This window comes from Pituophis catenifer, unplaced genomic scaffold (genome assembly GCF_029215685.1).
Source record: "Pituophis catenifer annectens isolate HBS135680 unplaced genomic scaffold, rPitCat1.0.hap2 SCAF_4, whole genome shotgun sequence".
NCBI lineage: Eukaryota > Metazoa > Chordata > Lepidosauria > Squamata > Colubridae > Pituophis > Pituophis catenifer.
The window spans coordinates 102,956,307-102,977,363 of NW_027256884.1; positions in this window are offsets into that span (position 1 = coordinate 102,956,307).

Sequence of the window (21,057 nt, forward strand, 5' to 3'; positions counted from 1 at the left end):
TGATGCAATGTCACTGGAGGGTTCAGAAACATCATTTTGGCAAGCTTTAGTGAGGGGCGGGGACAGAAAAAGAAAAAGTAAAAAAACTTTCATTCAGAAGACTTATAGCATATACTTATAGTATAGTTAAGGCATTTATATTAATCTAGCAGTTTGAAACATGCAACTACAAATAGATTAATAGGTACCACAGTGGGAAGTTGACAGCATTCCATGCACATTTGGCATATAGCCATGCTGGCCACATAACCACGGAAATTGTCTTTGGACAATGCTGTGTCCCTCAGCCAAGAAACAGAGATGAGCACCATCCTCTAGACTAGAGTCAGACATGACTGACAGGAAACCTTTACCTTAGTTTTTACCGGTAGGAAACTGGATAATGTATTGTGAACATTGATGTCTCCATTTCTTTTGTTTTTAACATAAATAAGTGACTTGTTGTATTTTCTTCTTTTAATCACACTTGTTATTCTCAGTGGAGTCATTTTATTATTTTTCTAATTTCCTATTCAAACCAATGTCCAACATTTGAATAATTCCCCAGATTTTGATGCAGTGGACTCATTCATGCAACAGCTTGAATCATTCTGTGCTTTTTTTCTCATACATTTCTGCATAACTCTGGAAAGCTGTTGCTATTTTAATTCTGATATTTTAATGAGTCATCTATGTAGTATTGTCCATACTAAGGCCCTGAGCTACACCCTTGATTCTAAAATTAATTATTAAAAAAAGACATTTTGAGTTTATAGTCAATGTCAGTTGTCTGACCTTTGAGCAGAAGATGTATCTCACACAATAATACAACCGTTACCTTAAAGTCTCTACTACTATCTTATTTTATTATGGATACTTCATAGCTTCTTCTACAATTTGTACCATTTCCTATGTTTTGGATTCCCCCCGCCACTCAGAATATAAAAGATATTCTGTGGAACTATGCTTTATCATAAACCCTCAATACTCTTGACATTTCTTAGACATTTTGTCTGAGAAGGGATGGATATCAAGTTTATATTTTGCTGATAAAGAAATAAAGGGAGATTAGTATAGATCTATTTCAAGCTATTTAGCTGTCATCAGCTAGCCATATCCTTACTTGGATTCAAACTTGGGCTGCCTACATGTTAGGCAGTTGTATTAACTTCTGAGCCACAAGTTCTGCTCCATTCATCAGCTTGAGCCAGGGTAGAAATTAAGTGTTTTTCTATTGAAGCACCTGATCTACCCCAGCATGTGGGAGGGAGCATACTGCATCCCTTTCGCCTTTCAGTTCCAATCCAGGAGCCCTTTTCTTTGGAAATTTTGTTCAAAAAAAATGTTAGGGGAATTTGATGTTGACTCTAAATCAACTATAGAGGGTTTTTTTTCTGTATGCACGTACCTATATGCTATGCAAAAACTAAAATGTTTTAAGTTTGGAGTACTATAAGTAGCATTCAAGAAACAGTTTGAGTCCTATTTGTTTCAGGCATATCTCCTCCCCACACCCCACCCCCATAAAAAGAACCAGATCTTTAAAAACTTATTTTCAAATGTGAAGAAATCTTTTTTTGTATAAAGCAATTTTATTTTTGCTGATTTTTTTACTTTTGGTTTTTGGCTGCCTTCCAGTGAACCAACATGGCTGTTTATGATGCAAAGCAGTTAGAAATAAAACATTTGTAGCAGCTTTCTTGGGATAAGCATAAAAAAACCAAGCCATACTAAGAACCAGCAGACAAGATATCTCAGTATTTTTTTAGAGGCAGAAACACCTCTTTCTAATGAGTAAATTGAAGAACAAACAAACCAAGTCCTTCTATAATTTCCTCCCTCCCGCCAACTCCCAATAAATTGTTCTTGTAATTGACAATGCTTTGGGGAAAAAAAAGATTGTTTGCAAGCTGGAAGAGGATATTATATGTGAATATAATCGATTTTGATTGTTTTTTAAGTATAATTGGTCCTATAAATTCAGTAGCGTCTTGCTTCAGTTACATGATGTATTAGAGACATATTAAATTGCAGCAGTAATAAGATGATTGTCTTCTTGGCTACCTTGTTAGAATGAATATGAAGTCATATTTATATTTCTATTCTGGTTAAATTTCAGCATTAAAGATGATACAATAGCCTGAGCACATATTACAAATGAGTGTGAGAGTGGTTCTCGTAATGCATTTAAATACATACTTCTAAAAGTAATGTGTTGGTTTTGATATAATTTGGGACATGGAAATATCTGAAATTTCCCAGTATATCAGTATATTTATTTTCTGGAGACTTGACAAAGTAAATTCAGCCTTTCAATTTGTGCTCCACCATTTTATTTATTTATTTTGTAAGGTCATATTTCTTCTTTCCAAGCAAACTGCATGTCAATATTGACCTTTATGAAAAAGTGCTTCCTCAACTCCTCATCTTCCAAGTGGTTTGCCTTTCTTTCCCATAATCCTTTAGCTGATATTGCTAGGAATTATGAAAGTGATGACCAACACAAATAGAGATATCTGAAGTGACACAATATTAATACATTTGTATGGTTTTTAACATTGGACTCTCAGAGTCTGTAATTAAGAGGTTAAAAGGACGGTGTGAGAGCTCAGAGGTTAAGATGCTGGGCTTATTAGCTGGAAAGCTAACACCTGGGTTTTGAAACCTGATTCCTGCACAATTAGATCCCATTACTTGCCACATCTCCTGCCAACCTAACAGTTCAAAAATATGCAAATGCAAGTAGATAAATAGATACCGCTTCAATGGGAAGGTTACTGCATTCCGTATTTTCATGTTGATGGAAATGTCTCTCATACAACTCAGGGTCCCTTAGCTGAGAATCAGATATAAGCACAATTCAATTGAAGGTATCCAGTCAATCATGACTGGATACCTTTAGGGAAACCTTTAGCCTCTTTATTTCACTGAAAATATTCCATCAGATTTATATCTGTCTGGCAATCACTTTCAAGAAACCCTTCCCTTCCCTTCCCTTCCCTTCCCTTCCCTTCCCTTCCCCTTCCTTCCTTCCTTCCTTCCTTCCTTCCTTCCTTCCTTCTTTCCATTCATTCATCCATCCATCCATCTATCCATCCATCCATCTACCTTGCATGTACTGCCAGTAACATCTTACAATTTGTGTTCTCTATCATAACAACACATACATCAAAAGGAATAATTTAGAATTTATGAATAAAACACATATCCATCCAGATACTGCAGGATTTATGTTCAATATTTGAACAACTGTTGAAATAGGCAACAACAATGAAGCAGAAAGACATATCTCTGATCTCTCCATTAAGCAATATTAATGGAATGATAGTGAAGTTTAACAGATATTTATTTATTTTAAATAACAACAGAAAAAGAAAGAAAACATACATAAAATTATAATGCAAATACATACTTTCCAAAAGTGGGTAAAAAATACATGAAAAGTGCTTAAAATGAAAAAAAATATGAAAAAGCAAAGTATACTACATCATAATAATAGTTATCAATTATAATTTTATATGTAATGTAAATATTTTTCAAGTGCAGGCATATTAATTTCTAATACATGTTTTTATTTGCATAAAAACAATATAATTTTACATTTATTTGTTTACTACAATGTACATGTTTCTCAATCTTGACAAACTGAAAGCATCTTCAAATGATAAAAATGCAACAGTGAAATAGAAATCATCATTACCAACAAATCAAAATAGCACCTTAAGGACCAACTATATCATCCAATCCATAATATGAGGATCCCTCTCCATCTATTCCAAGGCTCTGCATATGAGCCAAGTTTTAATATAGTTCAGGGGGAAAAAAACTGATTAGGGTGAGTGCCAACCTAATTTTGGGAGGTGTTAAAAACAAAAAGACGATTCATTGTGGTTATGGCATTGCAACTAATTTTTATAGAAATCCTAGGTTTTCTAATCTGAGTATAGACTCTTTCTTGAAGAATTCTTAGCTGTTGAAGAGAAATGCAAAAAAATTATCACTGAATCTAACAGCCCACCATTCACTAAACAAGCATCTTAGATTGGAGTAACTGAATATGTACACCCTAGAGGACAAAAGGAAAAGCGGGGAGACATGATTGAAACCTTTAAATATTTTAAGGTGTGAAGAAGGTCCTAAAAGACAGTACTTTCAATAATAAGCAAAAATCAAGAATGTGTGAGCATAACCTCAAACTGACAGGAGGGAAGTTCAAAAGCAATATTCAAAAGTATTATGTCACAAAAGAATAATGGAAGCTTGGAACCAACTTCCAGCCAGGTAGTGGGTCAATCATTGGTAACTGAGTTTAAACATGCTTGGGATACATGTCTATCTTCTGACAAAAATCAAAAGATAAAAATAATAAGATCTGTAATACCATCAAACATCCATGTCTGCCTATCCCAGGTCCTTGAAAAGGACTCAATAGGTAGACAAAATGCCAAATCCAGTCTGAACATCTGGCTGACTTGTGCAACAACACAAAAATAAAAATAATTTAAAATAATAAGTGAATTAAAAACAAAACAAAACAAAACAGTAAGGAGAAAAGCTCAAAGAGCAAACTTGATGGACCACTAAGCTTTTCTATGCCTTCAGTTGTCTATGTTTCTAGCTATCAAACTAAAAAAAGAGTCTTCACCAGGAAAAAAATGCAACATAAATTTATATTTGATTTTTGTGCATTTTGCTTGCTCTTTTAGCACACAGATTAATTAATTGATGTTTTATCTTAATAAAATGTTTCATGTTATAAATGTTGTCAAAATTCATGCTAATATAGTTCAGGAAAGAATGCTCAGACCTCTATTACTCTCAAACCCTAAGTATGAAAATTACAGAACAGCCCCCAACAGAGCTAAATCAAGACAGGAGATAAAAATTATTATATTTTTCCTCTGTAAAATGGATATCTCTAAGATGTCCATGAACATCCATAATTCCATAACCAACTGTGAATGGTTCTTTTCAGTTTCTCTTCTATCTACATCAATATGGATCCATTGGGTGGCAGATAATACATACCAGTCATATTAGTATGGATTCATGTGTGTGTGTGTGTGTGTGTGTGTGTGTGTGTGTGTGTGTGTGTATGAAAATACGACTTCAGTAACAGAGTTGTCAATGCCTGGAATGCACTATCTGACTCTGTGGTTTCTTCCCCAAATCCCCAAAACTTTAACCTTAGACTGTCTACTGTAGACCTCACCCCATTCCTAAGAGATCTGTAAGGGGCGTGCATAAGCGCACCAGCATGCCTACCGTCCCTGCCCTAATGTTTTCTTTTATTCATATCCTTTTCATGTATTTATAATTATGTATCTGTCATAAAATACATGCTTGATGAAATAAATAAATAAAATAAATAAATGAATCAATGCTGCTACTGAGCATCCCATGCTTTTTGTTAGGATATAAGCACTCAGACAATAGAAACTGAGTGTTCTAGTATTTAATTGTAAAACCTTTCCACTTGATTTGACAGAAGATATGCTAATATTTCTTAAAACATTTTTCAGACCAAATACATATGAAAAATAAAAAAAATATCACTAATATTTTGCTACTACATTTGAAGAACAAAGTAACTATGAATATGTGTTCTCCATAAAAATTGTGATTGATTACAAAAGGAATGAGACTATAAGAAGTTTGCTTTGACAAGAGAATGAAAGAGTTCTAACTGGCAAAATATCACAATCAGATTTAGTCAAGTCACATTCTTATTTAAATTTGCAACCCAAACATGAGAGGGCTAATTGCAAAATTAGTTGGATAATGCTAAGAAAACAAAATCTGAGAGTATTAAAATATCTGAAAAATAAATGCAAATATTTAAATGATCATTTAAGAATTAATATAAGCAAAGGATTTTTTTCTGTTATTAACAAGTCTTCATTTCTTTGTTTTTCATTATAGGGGAGATACTATTTGCATTCAGGGATTGATGGATTCATCCATTTCTGGTCCAATTCAGTTGTATATATCTTCACTGATAGGTTTCTCCATCCTGTTGTGAAATAAATTTGCTGCTTCTGTTGTTCTGCTGTTGATCGTATTGCATAAAGCTGAATATATTATTTTACAAACTACATTTTATATATAATGTAATGTATCCTGTAATGTTTTGAATGAATTTTAACCTGAGACATATGTAAGTATTATTTTCAGAGATGATTTTTGAATTATATCCCCTTATTCATGCTTTCCCTAGCTTGTCATTTAACTTTACACTATGTATTGCATGCATTGCCAACCATCGCATATATTTCTCGAAGTAATATGCAAAAACAGTAGATTATAAAAAATTGCAAAAGGGGGTACAGTTCAGAATTCTGGGATAAATGCATAGATAAATGCATAAAAGCAAACTAATACACAAATAGAAACATTAATAATTTCAAAAGCTAAATTGACAGGTCTATCAACTTTAATACACTTTTCTGCCATCTTACCCTTTCAAAAAACTAAGGAAATATGTTAATATGAGGTAACTGTATTAAGGTCTGACTATTGGTTTGGGAACAACAAAGTGAGTCAGTTTGATTTTAAAATGTAAATTACAGTCAAATACTTAATGTTTGCATGTAAGCAGTAACATGGCTTGTCCCATTCAGTTTAACTTCCAAAATACCCAGCTTTCATTCTTTTCTGAAAGAGTACTTAACAAATTAATCAAGGAAGCGACTTCAGCATTCCTATATGCCAGAGTTCTGATATAAAATGGTATGCTATATGTTTGATAACTAATATATGAGACAAGAGGAAGAACCACAGAGTGACACTATTTTTCTATTTCTTAGCTTCTGTATTTGACTCTTACTGTAAAGCCCCAAACCCAGAAGCTCTGTGGGTCAGAAGGATAGAGAACAGCCAAAGGCAAAAGAATACAGAAGGCAGAGTATCACTTTCCAGTGGCTAGATCTCACATAGGCTGTTCTTTTAAGAAAAGAGATTGAAAAAAATCAATAACCAAGCAGGGTGATTGCTGTTGGTTTGTGGTTTGCCTACCATAAACCATAATCAATATTTACTAGAGCAGTAATATACTTAGGAAACTATGGCACCACTGTGATGAAGGAGCAAGGAAGCGAAAATGGGCATTTAAGGTCTTTGGAGGGAAATGGCAGCTTCTTAATGATCATTTGGATACTCTCAGGTTTCTTTCTTCATTTATTCAGAGAGACTTCATTAGTGCTTAAATCACAGAATGGGGAGGGAGGAATCCCCAGTTTGGAGAGACTCTGAGTTAATATATTTAGTGGCTAGACAGTTCAATTCCTTGGTTCAATATCTGCCTGCTGAAAATTTCTAATATTCAAAGCAGGGAAGTTGAATCCATCTTCATGGCTCCACTTTGTCATTTTTATTGTGAGATACAATGCTCTCTCCAATTTAGATTTACTGTTTTAAATGCTCCTTTGAAGGAATCCAAAAATAGTTGCATGGTTATGAACGTAATACATGAGCTACTGCCCATGTCCCTACTGAGAATTAACAGAGTAGGCACAGGATGTGCAGACAAATAATAGGTATTATCTTACCTTCCCAATACAAATGAAAACATTCTTTCCAAAGCATAATAAAAACATAATACTATGCATAATGAGAATGGCATGCATAGGAAAGCTAAAAGAATCCTGAAGATCAGATTCATCTATTCTATATATCCTTAAACTCACTAAACTCAACTATTACCGATTGTTTCATTGTCGAAACAAAGTGCACTTTACTCTACTACATTCAAAGATCCAGTGAGGCCATGAAATACATTTATTTCTCTTGGCAGACATTCCCTTATGTCCAAAGCTTTATCTAAAAATCACAAAAGGATTCAGCTTTTAGTGGATTTTGGAGGGCTTGAAGATAATGAGTCTGGGCAAGGAAAAGTAAGATCGAAGAATTAAAGAAGAAATAGAACTCCGACTGAAAAGGAAGATACTGCAGAAGATTTTTTTGTGTGTGTGCTAATTCCTTCTTTCTGCCAAGTGTGTTTTCTCTGCCTGCCTGTTATATTGGAGGAACAGGTCAGAGGAGAGTACAAATGCTTCAGAAAAGCAAAGCAAGGAAAGAGCAGGCCAGCATTGTTGATTCTTCAAGTTTCCCTCTAATCTCTTTGTAGTTACAAAAAGTCCTACTGTGCAGGTGGTAATATAGCAGCAATGCTTTCCCCCCCTCTGTGCTCACAAGAAGCAGCTACCGCACTGAGAGGAATGCGGTGCTAGAGGGCAGAACTGCACCGGCTATAGCGTATCCCATTCATAAACATGTCTTTTTGAATCTCCGAAACTCATCAGGAAAAAGAAGGAAATTTTTCAATTTTAAGAAATTATCATGGTTAAACACACATACACACATACTCACAAACAAATAACACAATGACATTTCTCCCTGCAGGCATATTGAAAGCAGAATGGTAATGCATGCTTAAAAACAAATTAAATGCTGCTGCCCTAGCAAAGCCTTAAATACTGGTCTGATTAAAGTGGAGACGAAATGGTTTCTGCCATCCTGTTGCTCAACAATCAATTATTTCCCATATCCTCAGCCCCATCTCCTTCTCTTTCCTTCTTTTCCTCAGCTGGATTCTCACTTCCTTTGCTCTTGCTATTATTTCCTTTTCCTTTCCAGCAGTATGCAGAATTCTTTTGCACTTCCTGCTGGGAATGAATATGAGTATTTGCTCTCAGCAGAACTAATGTGGGATGAATATTAATGAGAAAGAAGTCTGGTTAATGCTCCCTTATAAAAAAAAAAATGAGTTACAGTTTTTCTAAAAATGCAAAGCTTTTGGGATTGTCAAACCAGGAGTGGGTAGGTGGTGACTGTGCATGAAATTTCCAGGTGAAGGGAATGTTGTTTATTCAACAAATTGGACTACATTAATCCTACAAGAAATATTAGATTTCTTAAATGTCTTTTCTGTCTCTCAAGCAGTAAAATTACTCACCTTCTATTGTTGAAATATGATAAGTCAATATCAATTTCAACCGTGGTTATTGGTGTTATTAGGGTAACAGGTTTAGTTTAGGACGTGTTGAATAGTAACACGAGAAATTGCAGCCATATATATGGCTCATTTCTGATTTTTGCCAAACTCTTTTGCCAGAATTCCTTAGACCAATTCAAAATACCAAATTTCCTTTCTTTATGATAAACTAAAATAACGTGACAAAAAGCTTTACAACTGTTCATTTATTGTAGATTTTTATATCTCCCAGACAGTATACTATAGCACTTGCAGAAAGAGATTTAATTCAGTATTTCTAGAGCATTCCTTGTAAGTCTTTATAACTGAACTGGGCAAAGTCACAATCCCTGACCACTGGTAGAAATTGATCTGCCACTGACTATTGACAGAAATTGATGAGAGTTAAAGTCCACTGGTACATCTCTATTATCTTTTCTTGAACCCAATCTCTGCTACCATACAACTTACTTAAATGGATTTTAGGAATGGTGGTAGAGGGAGATCAGATTCATACAGTCTTCCCACCCACCCACCCACCCCATAGGAGATTGTCAATAGCCAGAGCAAGGTTTTCTTTCTGATGAAAGGGTTTCTGTGATATTTATAAAAGTCATTCTTCCATCTTGTGCTAATAAATTCATTTTCAACATAAGTCCATCTATCCTCATCCATTCAGCCCAAATGTCCACACAAAGCAGCACTTTTAAAGAAATCAATATGTATGAACACATGAAAATCATAAAAGGTTGCACTGAGTTTAAAGTTAAGAGTTAAAAGAACTATGAAGTTACAACCACTCAAAGAATCCAGCCACTCAAAGAATCCAGAAATTTGTAGCAGTTGACTATGTGATTGGCCCAGAGTCTTATATGGAAACAAAACAAATGTATTAACAAATGGTTAGTTATTAGCAAAGAAGTCCCCTCCCTGTCTGCAACCCTGCCAAGACTGAGTGGCTGTGGGTACCGGCATCTCGGTCCAAAGGAGAGGTTCCATCGTTGGCTATAGGGGGTGAAGTTTTACCCCCTGTAGACAGGGCATGCAAATTGGGTGTCCTCCTGGACTCACGGTTGAGTTTAGAAGACCATATAACAACTGTGACCAGGGGGGCATACACCCAGATCTGTCTGGTGCACCAGTTGCGTCCCTACTTGGACCAAGATGCCCTACGCACAGTTACTCATGCGCTAGTCATCTCCCGTATTGACTACTGTAACGCTCTCTACATGGGGCTGCCCTTGAGGACCACTCGGAGGCTTCAGCTGGTACAAAATGCAGCTGCGCGGGTTGTGATGGGAGAATCCCGATACTCCCATGTAACACCTCTCCTGAGCGACTTGTATTGGTTGCTGGTTGCCCTCCAGGTGAAATTCAAGGTGCTGGTGATGACCTATAAAGCCCTATATGGCTTAGGCCCAGGATATTTGGCGGACCACCTGCAGCCAGCAACAACTTTCCATCGCCCGGTTCGCGCCCATAGGGAGGGCCTGCTCAGGGTGCCGTCAGCTAGACAATGTCAGCTGGCGGTCCCCAGGGATAGAGCCTTCTTTGTGGGCATGCCCACCCTCTGGAATCAACTCCCCTTGGGGCTCCGGTTGGCCCCTGAGCTTCACACTTTCCGCCGCAAATTAAAAATTTAAAAACAGTCCCCCGGCCTGGACTGATGAGGTTTATATGGATTTTTAACTTCTATCTGGTTTAATTAGGTATTTTAACTTTGTACTGTGGTTATTGTGGATTTTACTGTTGTGAGCCGCCCTGAGTCCATTAGAGATAGGGCGGCATATAAATTAAATAAAATAAATAAATATGACCTTAACAGATTTGGCTTTGCAGACCTTAGTTAATGTGTTTGTGCATAAAATATTAGCCAAAAAAGCAGTTGTATGTGTATATGTGTATAATGTACACATTCATGTACAATCGATCCCCTTCTCCCTGCCTTCTGTTCTTGTATAGCAGGTGATATATGCATAATCTTTGCTTCGTGTCCCAGCATCCTGTTGGTATTCTCAAAGGGTTCTCTTGGCATTCAGGCTAATTTCCACCGTGTGCGTGTTCCACTCACTGCTGAAGAACTGGCACAGACACAAATGAAGAATTAAACAAAAAGTCCTCTGTATCCAGGGAATCTGGAAAGCTGCTTGTCCTCAGTTGCACCAGGAATCAAAGAGGCATGATTTTCTATCTCAGAATCAAGCAACTTCTTCACCTTAAAAAGAATTTAAGATTCTTTCTTTATTTTTAGGAATGCTTTCTTCTGAATTATGAAAAATACCACCATCAACATCCAGCTAAATCTTTGAAACCAGAAGGCTGGATGACTGTACATAATGAGATTTGTTCATCTTATCTGTTTCATCATTCATCAATACTTTCTTTTCCAGAAAGCAGAAGGTAGAAATATGTTAAAGTATGTTACATTATGATTGCAATAAGAGGCACATACCATACAGTCTACAGGGAAAGGCGGAAAAACATTGGAGCACAGAGCTGTATATGCCATCATATATGGTAGTCGTTTAATCTTAAACACAGTATATTGTCATCACTTTTGAAGAAATAAACCATTTGATTCCTTTATGTGAGGTTTTGAGGGAGGTTATTGTATCATTTGCCTCAGATAACAAAACATGCATATAGCCTGTACCAATAATACTGGATTAGAACAGTGTGACTTTGTGTTTGTCACAGTTTCTCAGACAAATCTACTCTACAGCACTGATGTTAATATATAATTAAGAAAGAACAGCTAAGCTCAGAATCTGGAACTGTGAGGATATCATCATAATGCCCCAAAGAAGGAATGTCAGAAGGATTAGGAGGATTTGTAGCAGCAAGATATAGGGAGTGTCATTACTTACCAGAGTTGAATCTCAAGTACATTTCAAATTTAATATTTCTTATATTAGCCTTCCCAAGTAATGTATTATGGTTAGACATTCCCAGATCTAGATATAGATTACATCTGGGAGGCAACCAGTTTAGAGAAAGTTCTCCTAGATCTTGCGATGTCTAAGCCTACCCTGTTTCTTATGATGCAGGTCCCCATCACATAGTGAGAGCTCTCAATGACTCCTTCTCACAAAAGTTCATTAACTCAGAGCCTGTGACAAATCTTTCCACCTGTGCTTGGAAAATGCCATAAAAAACCTTCATGTGTTACTCTCAATGTGTGACAACATTCAGAAGTAGCTTCCTCCCAGGAATAAAACTGCCAGAAGGACAATCTGCTTAGCAAATAAGTCAGTAGACTCCCAACAGGCAGATGGCATGGTCATGGCAAATGAGAGGAGGGGTAAAATAACCAAGTCAATTACGATTAATGCAGTGTGGTAAAAGTATTAGTTCTGGTGCTGTAGGTCTGTGTATTAGAGCTGGAAAGTGGAATGAAAGAAGGGGACAATGATTCAATTTAGCCAGCAAAGCAGGCATATTGGCTCTCTTTTTTTCTACCCATCTCATTATTTCTTAGGTTCCTTTCACCCTGCATTCCAACTCTGAGGAATTTGGGGCAAATGAGAGATATGGAACAGCCAGGAGAATATGTAGCATGGAAAATATAAAATTTGCATTCTCCTAGTAGCTTACTTCTCTTCCTGTACTTTCAGTAATGTACTTATTAGAAGTTTGCTAGTGCTGGGAAAGTTTAAAAAAGTATTCCCTGAAATCAACACCCTTTGTCTTTAAATCATCCTTGTTATTCTGCCTTTTTTGTCTGTCAACAATCCAGTCATTAAAACAAAATGAATACAAAATTAGTATTAATGGACAATTATCATTCGCAAAGAGCTTTTATTTGTAGTTCCCATTTTACTCTTTTTTTAAAAAAAATAATAGAATCACGTTTTAAATTTCAGCATGATTAATAGAGCTTAATCCTAGAAAGCAAGCACATGTACTTTAAGATTCAAGTGTTGTGCATAATGGTAATATTTAGGAATGTTTTGCGTGATAATTCATTACTTTAGGCTATGGGTGTCAAACTCACAGCATCACATTGTCATCACGTGATGTTTCATAACATTTTTCTCCTCCGCGGAGCTGAGATGGGTGTGGCCTGCAGATGATGCATCAGGCCTATGGGCTGCCAGTTTGATACCCCTGCTGTAGGCCCTTTAAACTTATATCTTCTTAAATCGAGATTAAAAAGTTGTTGGAAGGTTCACTTTTCTAGACCATCTCCAGAAGCTTCTCATTAGTACTTTTCTTATTACCTTTATTTCTCTAAGGTAATAAGGTGCATTTCTTTTCTCTTTACAACTATGTCCATTGTCCTCTAGATTTTCACAGATATACTATCTTCCTGCTTTTTAACAGATCACATCCCTCTCCTAATTGCTGATATATCAGCAAGATTTCTGATTGATCCTGGCTTTCATGAAGGAATTTTTACTGGGAAACAATGAAATTAGGATGAGATATGAACCTTCTCCCAGATATATGTGAAAGAATTATAGTCTGCCTGCTGGTAATTTCTTAACAAGAATGTATGTTTTTCTCCCAAACAGCTACTGTGCATGAAAGACTATTGTTTTTTTCCTTTGCCTTGCTTTAAGTAAGTAAGCACATTCTTAATGTTCATGCTGATCTAAGAATTCTTCTCATAACTTACTGAAAGTGGAAACTCTCTGGTTCTATTTAGAACCAAGTCAGTTAAAGACTTAAAAATGGCTTCATTAATAGTAATATTTCATTTTCATGGTCTTAGTGCTCTGTAGGACCCAGCCTCTAGACAGTTTATGGGTCAAAGTATCTCTAAATGTAAAAAAATGTCTTAATTCAATAACTAGATTAGCTATGAGATATGTGTGTGTCAATGCAAATGTATTTATTAGAATTGTTTCCAGAAATAAAGCTAAAGATTTTATATATCCAATTATCATTGAATGGAATTTCTCAAAGTACCTTTTGCTCATGCTAACACATTAGGCTAGAAGGATGGCAAGGCATTTACTAATTTCAGTACAGCTCAACAGAAAGGGCCTAACTGGCATCTCCACTTCTTTTCAAAAAGGAGATATTTCCAGTCTTGTCATTCAGAAATATTTCTTCTGACACTTCATTCTACAGAAACAAAATGAGGATCAGCATATCCTGCAGGTATTTTGAAAAGAAGCATGGGGAAAGAGAAAGGGGCCATACATAGCAAGAAGTCACCAACCTATCCTTCAAATAAACTTTCCCATTAAGGACAGAAACACTGGTTTGTGGGAAGATGAAAAAAACAAGAAGGTGGACCTATGGAGATCATAAAGTGAAATAGGAATTAAAGCAAACTGATCAAATATCTAAGTTGCATAGAACATTTTCCAAGAACCAATATATTTTCAAAGGTCCATTCTAGCAACAAAACTCTGCTCTGGAAAAATCCTGGATCCTAAGCAGCTAAACTGAATCAATTTATTTAGGTTCTTTCTTCAAGGATTAATTTGTCTCTGTGCTCATCCTAAAATCTTGCTAACTATGGCATTAAGATGACAACTAATCATGTATACCCTGTTTTCCCCAAAATAAGACATCCCCTGATAATAAGCCCAATCGGGTTTTTGAGTGCATGGCAATAAGGCCAAGCACTTATTTCAGGCTTAAAAAAAATATAAGACAAGGTCTTATTTTTGGGGAAATATGGTAATGGTAATGGTATTGCTTTTGTCTCCTCTCCATTCACTATTGACAGCTTTAACATTATCATTGATAATCTGCATTCCAGTTTTAAACTACTGTTTTACTTCTTCCATCACACTGTAGTCCTGATGTAGGACACTTAATGGATGATGTTAGTGAAAAGAAAATTAGAAATGGGATGGGATGGGATCTGATCAGCTCCTATGGGTTCTTTAGATTGCTTCAGACATGCTTCAGACATGCCTTCTTATCACTGGATAGAGCTTTCCATGGCTCCATCTTCAGCTGATCTTCAACTAGGTACTAGTTGCTTTGAAAAGCATTTCAGAAAGGCTTACATTGTCTCCTTATATACATAGATGTAGCATTAGACCTGCTTTTTAAAAACCAGATTTACACATTCAAAAGAGCATGAGATCTCTGGTTAAACACAAACAAATAAAAACAAAAAAGACTAGTATTTGAGGAAATACTACTTGTATGCTGCACGGGAGTTCAGTTTAAACCAGGAAAGAAAGCTGGTCCTACCAGGCTGGTGCTGCCACCAATCAATATATACTACAGATTTTCTACTAAGGTTCTAGTTTTCACTTGTACTATTTTGGTACAGTGGGAGAAATACCATTTTGTGCTGTATTTCATATTCTATACTGTGTACTTCTGAATGCTGCTGTTTATTACTATTTAGTGATATAACATTTTGATTAACACTCACATTCTCCCATGCCTTGCCTCCATGACTGGTAGCTTGACTAGGTATGGAGAAGGGCCATAGGGCTAAGTGGGAAGAAGCTGCAGACCATGAGGTCTGATTAGAAAGCCTCGGTCGCTCACTGTCAGGATCATTACTTATTTGAAGCAAAACACAAAAAATTCAATTACATGTTCAATTACACATACACATTCTTTTCAGGGTAAATAACTTCTGAATTCTATCAGTGTATGTCTCTGCTTCAACAGCAAGAAAGGAAATTTTCAAGCTGTATTTAAAGTCTACCAGTATGCTATTTATTCTTGCAATAAGTTCCGCAATGTAGATAAATACGTACAGGCTATTTACTACTAACTCTACTGCTCTTCTGAAGAACCTTAAAGCCATGCCCTAAAGTAGCTTTACTCTGTGGCCAGTTCAGTGGTGGAATTTATTTATTTTTTTTACTACCGGTTCTGTGGGCATGTCTTGGTGGGCATGGTGTGGCTTGGTGGATGTGGCAGGGGAAGGAAACTGCAAAATCTCCATTTCCTCCCCACTCCTGGAGGAAGGATATTGCAAAATCTCCATTCCCACCCCACTCTGGAGCCAGCCAGAGGTGGTATTTGCCAGTTCTCTGAACTACTCAAAATTTCTGCTACTGGTTCTCTAGAACCTGTCAGCACCTGCTGAATAGCACCCCTGGGCCAGTTCAATGGTGCATAGTGAAGGCACAGACTGAAGTGAAAGGATATTCTTCTTCTTGGGCCTGCCTCTATGTTTTTGACCAGTTCACCAAAATTCATTTTGGACACTAGTTTAACAGTCCTCCAAGAATACTTATTACAAGTGCATAGCAAGGATTGCTGATGGTCTAATATTTGACTGTACTGAAAGGTGGATAGACCCTTTATTCCTAGTACTCATTTGTCCCACTCCATTAGAAATTAAGAAGAGAGATTTGTAGTTGGTTTTTCTTGCCAGCAAGTAATGCTCAGTGGAAGGAGAAACCAAGACAGGGGACCCATCAATTACTTTCCACAACTTATTCTTTATCAAAACCGTAAGGACAGACCACTCACCAGCCTCATTAATGAGGCAGATTATAGCTGAGCTATAGAGGCATCATAATTTATGTTGACATACTTTTTTGCTAATTCAGGTATTGGATTAGTGCATGTTAACATTGCTTTGAGAAAAACAGCCCTTTGGGTCCCGCCCCCCCTCCCCCCCCATCTATGGTGAGTTTATCTTTTACCTATTGTTGGAGCCAAAATTCAAATACAATATTATGTATTGATTACATTTGGTTTCTTTATTAGAAGAGAGGAAGGAACAGGTGAGGAACCTTTAAAAATATTTGTTTTTAGAAGCTGCTTTAATATCCTGAATTGGATCAGTGCTGTTTTATTCTATTAATTGTTTAATTCTGTTTCTAAGACAGCTGCAATCCTGCTGTCCTTTTACTTGGAAATAAACCCAATTGTACTCAATTCTGCCTATGCATTTAAAGGATTGGACTGCACTGGGCAAGTACAGGTAATATCTGTTTAGCAATTTCCTGTAGTTATTATAAAATTGCACTTTTGCAACTAGTCATCACATTTACAGCTTCTGAAGATCTGTAAAGCAAAGTAAAGGTGAAATCATAAAATTGTGATGTTTCATTTAGTAATTGCTTTCCTTAATGACTGAGTGTCATTAAGACCCAGTTATGGTTGCTGAACAAGACCTACCTGTGTGACTTATTCAGACTTTCCATAGAAGCTCAAATTGTTCTGTATTGGCTAGATAAAAGAGTTCAAGACTACAATCTTATAAATGCTTACCTAAATAAAAAAAACACTGTAGTATGATACGAAGTCCTGACTAAAAAACAAAGTAAATTATTTTACAATTGAGCCTCCTGCTTACAATATTTCCAAGCACTATGTAGAGGGAAAGTACATGAAACTCATTTTCTTTTCTGCAAAGTGGACTATTCATTTCAACTTTAGCCATATCAAAATTGAATTATAACCCTAAACATCTATCCTAAAGTTGAGCTGTAGATGATTTTCTACCCCAGGGTAAACATAATGAAATAAGCATTAAAAAATCATTGTGGGATGTCATGCTTGGTTAGAACTATATCAGTATTTCTCAGTCTCAGCAACTTTAAGATGCATGGACTTCAACTCTCAGAGTTTCACAGCTAGAATGTGTCGACTTCAACTCCAGAATTTCCCAGCCAGCATGGCTGTTATACGGTTGAGAAACGCTAATGTATGTTGTGCAGAAATATAATGATGCAGAATGTGAAGGAAAAAAGTACTTGGAAGAGTAGCATACTGTTTTTAAAATAATAAAAAATAAACAATTGCATTTAAGATTTTTACTTCCTTTGCTCCAATTTTTAGGTAGGCAGAATAGCCCTTTTTTTGCATATAAATTTTGCAACCAAAATTTGTATGCAAAAGAAAATCTAGCTTCTGTGCCTACAAAGTGTATTTATTATAGGGAACAGGTTTCCAGAATGTAAGTTACTTATCCCAATGTCCAACATGTGATTCTAGGAACGTAAGCAAAGCTGAGGGTGAGAATAGGAGAAAAGGCTTGAGATATAGACAGGAGACCAAACAATAAGGCAAAATTTTATAAGCGCTCTCTCTTTCTCCTCGGTGCTGTAATATGTGCTGTAATCTGCTTGCTGCTGATTTTTTAAAATATGGAATATAATCCATTGCATCTAGTTGTTTATAAAATATGGATTCTTCCACTTTTTTGTTTTGTATTACAGAAACTCAAATATATTTATTTAAGACTCCATTAAGTTTGTTTTTATTGTTTTTTAAAAACTAAACAAAAGACTATTCCAAGCCTAAATCAGAGGGCTTAGATGTCAGATGTTTGTCATCATCTTTGACAACTGACTGATTCCTTCTCTGGGCTTGCTTCCTAAGCTTTTTCAGTCACACAAGGCCAGTGTTTGTGGTTTTAGTTTCTGACGAAGGTGCATGTTTCCTGCCAGTTGTGTGTCTGCCTGTGTTTGCACTTGTCTGTTTTTTCATGTCGTATTTCTCAGGACATTAGAACTCTATACTGTATTTTCTGAAATTGCATACTCAGCTCTTGGAATTATGTATTTACCAAAATTGTCACTTTACTGCCTCCTTCATCTAAGTTGTTATTTCTTTCTTCCAAAGAGGACAGATGAGGAAAAAGAAGCAAAATGCATCCTGCTGGGGAATTCTGGGAATTGAAGTCCACACATCTTATAGTTGTTGAGGGTGAGGAACACTGCTATTAGCTACTAAGTCTGGTCTGCAAAATTACATGTGGCCACTAGATGGTAGGAAAAAGATTCATAAAGTTAACTTTTTATGGTCATCTAGTGATTATCAGATTTTTGCAATCTTGATACGGTATACTTACCTACGCAAAAATAATTCCCTCAAGGCTAAAGAGGCAGGACATATACTTGGAGAGGGAAGATAGGAGGAGAGGTAGAAAAAAGTGTTTGTATCTTGTGTTAATGTATGTTGAATTATGATGTCTTTACTTTTGATTTTGGAATGTTGGCAGATAGATTAATTCCTCCACAAATTTTATGCTTCTTAAAACCCTTAAGTTCTTGGTAATGTGTACAGAATTGTTCAATTATAATTAATGTCTACTTTTAAACGTTTCTAAAAATAGCCTTTACTTCAATACTGAATTGTTATTGAATTTGCTGCTGCCATCCGAGTGAAAGTAGCAGTCATGCTCATGGGAAACCAAGCTGCTTAACCTTAACCATATGCCACAAGAAAGCATTCTCATGCTATCATCACAAACAAAACATATTTTGTTTCATATTTCCCTACTAACAGGAAGCAAAATCAAGATTCTTGTCTTTATATATGAATAAATAAAATTATGTCCTGTTCTGCTGCTTCTTTCTTTCTTTTTTTAATTAATACACAAAAAAGTCATTAAATAACAACAAGGAAACCGTTTCGCCAATACCAGATGATGCTAAAACAGATGGAAACCATTTAGTTCCGATTTAAAAGCATGGATGGCAGAGCATTTCAAGGACTGCTGTGTTTCATTATAAAAACATTTTTAACAGCAATAGTAGCACTGTGACAAAATAAGCCAAAGGGGTAGAAAATGTCAACAGAGAAACAAAACAAAACAAAGAGCTTGCTTTATAGAAGTATTGAAACCAAACAAAATACTGACATTGTGTTAAATCAAAGAATGTGTGATTTCTTTGTATGTACATGCACACACTCACAGATACCCATGCTAAATCTGACATTTTAACAGGGATGAGCTGAGCTGAATTATTGCTGTCGTATACTGAGCAATGTCTGAGTTCCCTGCTATGCAACAGAGCATTTCATAAACAAAATGGCAGCCCCTGGCCAGGAAGACAATAGGAGTTGCAAAAGACAAGGAGACATTGAAACACTGCCTGGAATTAAACGGTTATGGAATTAAAAGGAAATCAAATCTTTAATTGATGTCGTCCAGTATGCTAAGGTCAAACCTAGGGCATAATTTATCTTCACAGAAAACCACTATTAACAGATTGGCAATATTCTTTTACGTTATGAAAACACTTAGCTGTAATTACTCCCCCCCAAGTGACCTGTCAGCCATAAGCTGGTTCTTTTGGCTTGAGACTATTGCATTGTGTAGTAATAGTCAAGAAAGCTAGGAATCACAGACATCATGGGAAGAAAAAAAAAATGAAACCGGGGGGGGGGGATTTGCAGATTTTTTCCCCTGAAGAAAAGATATTTTGCATTTACTCAAATTCAGATATCTGACAATGCTGTGATAAATGATTAGATTACAATTCCCTTTCTGATCATGAGGCAATTTGCACTGCTGCATTAGATAAATCCAGATGTAGTTTCGAGATCAAAATACTCTTAAAGTTAAACCCAGTCTCATTCCACATTCCACACATAATCAATCCTATTTGTAGATAAAAAGAGTTCTATTCTGTTTAATATAACTTACCAATCAGACCTAATAAATTAGTTGATTAGCTGAAATCGTAGATAAATTTGAAAGAAAAACTCTGACAAGTTTTTCTGTGAAGAATACAAAATGTATTGAAATAATTGCTTTGTGTAAGGTGACCAGACGTCCCGCTTTTGGCAGGACAGTCCCGCTTTTGAGCAATTTGTCCCGCGTCCCGCGGTGTTTTAAAAAAGTCCCGATTTTTCATTCTGCCTCCTGAGTCCCGGCTGCCTCCTGAGTCCCCGCTAATGGCTAGAGGGAAAAAACCTGTTTAAACTCTTGCCGCGGGGCTTCAAAGGGCCGCCCTACATTGATTAGCTCGGCTTCCCCCTCTCAGCTGATTTGCGCAGGGCTCTGCTCTTGCTAAATTGCTCAGCAGTTTTTTTTTTCTCTTTGTGCAAACCAAGCTCAAAACAAAACTGAAAGTAAAACAGGCTGTTGGCTTTGCTGTTTGCTTGCAACGTTGGAAAATTAGGCAGCAGATTTATTTTCCTTTTCCTCACCAAAAAAGGTAGGTGCAAACAATGGGAAATTATTTAGGGCAAAAGAGGAGAGTTCAAGATTTTAAAACACAAAAGAAAAAAAAGCTCTTTTTAACTAGGGAATTGTAATAATTGAGATACTATTAATTGTATACTGTGTTGAAAGCAGAAATGGTTAAGTTGTGGTTTGGAGGAATATATGGGGGAAATTATTTGGTTTATTATTATTGGTAAATATAATTAATTGATTTGTAAGAAATTGGATTGCATGGAAATAATTGGAATATTCATGTTCATATTGATTA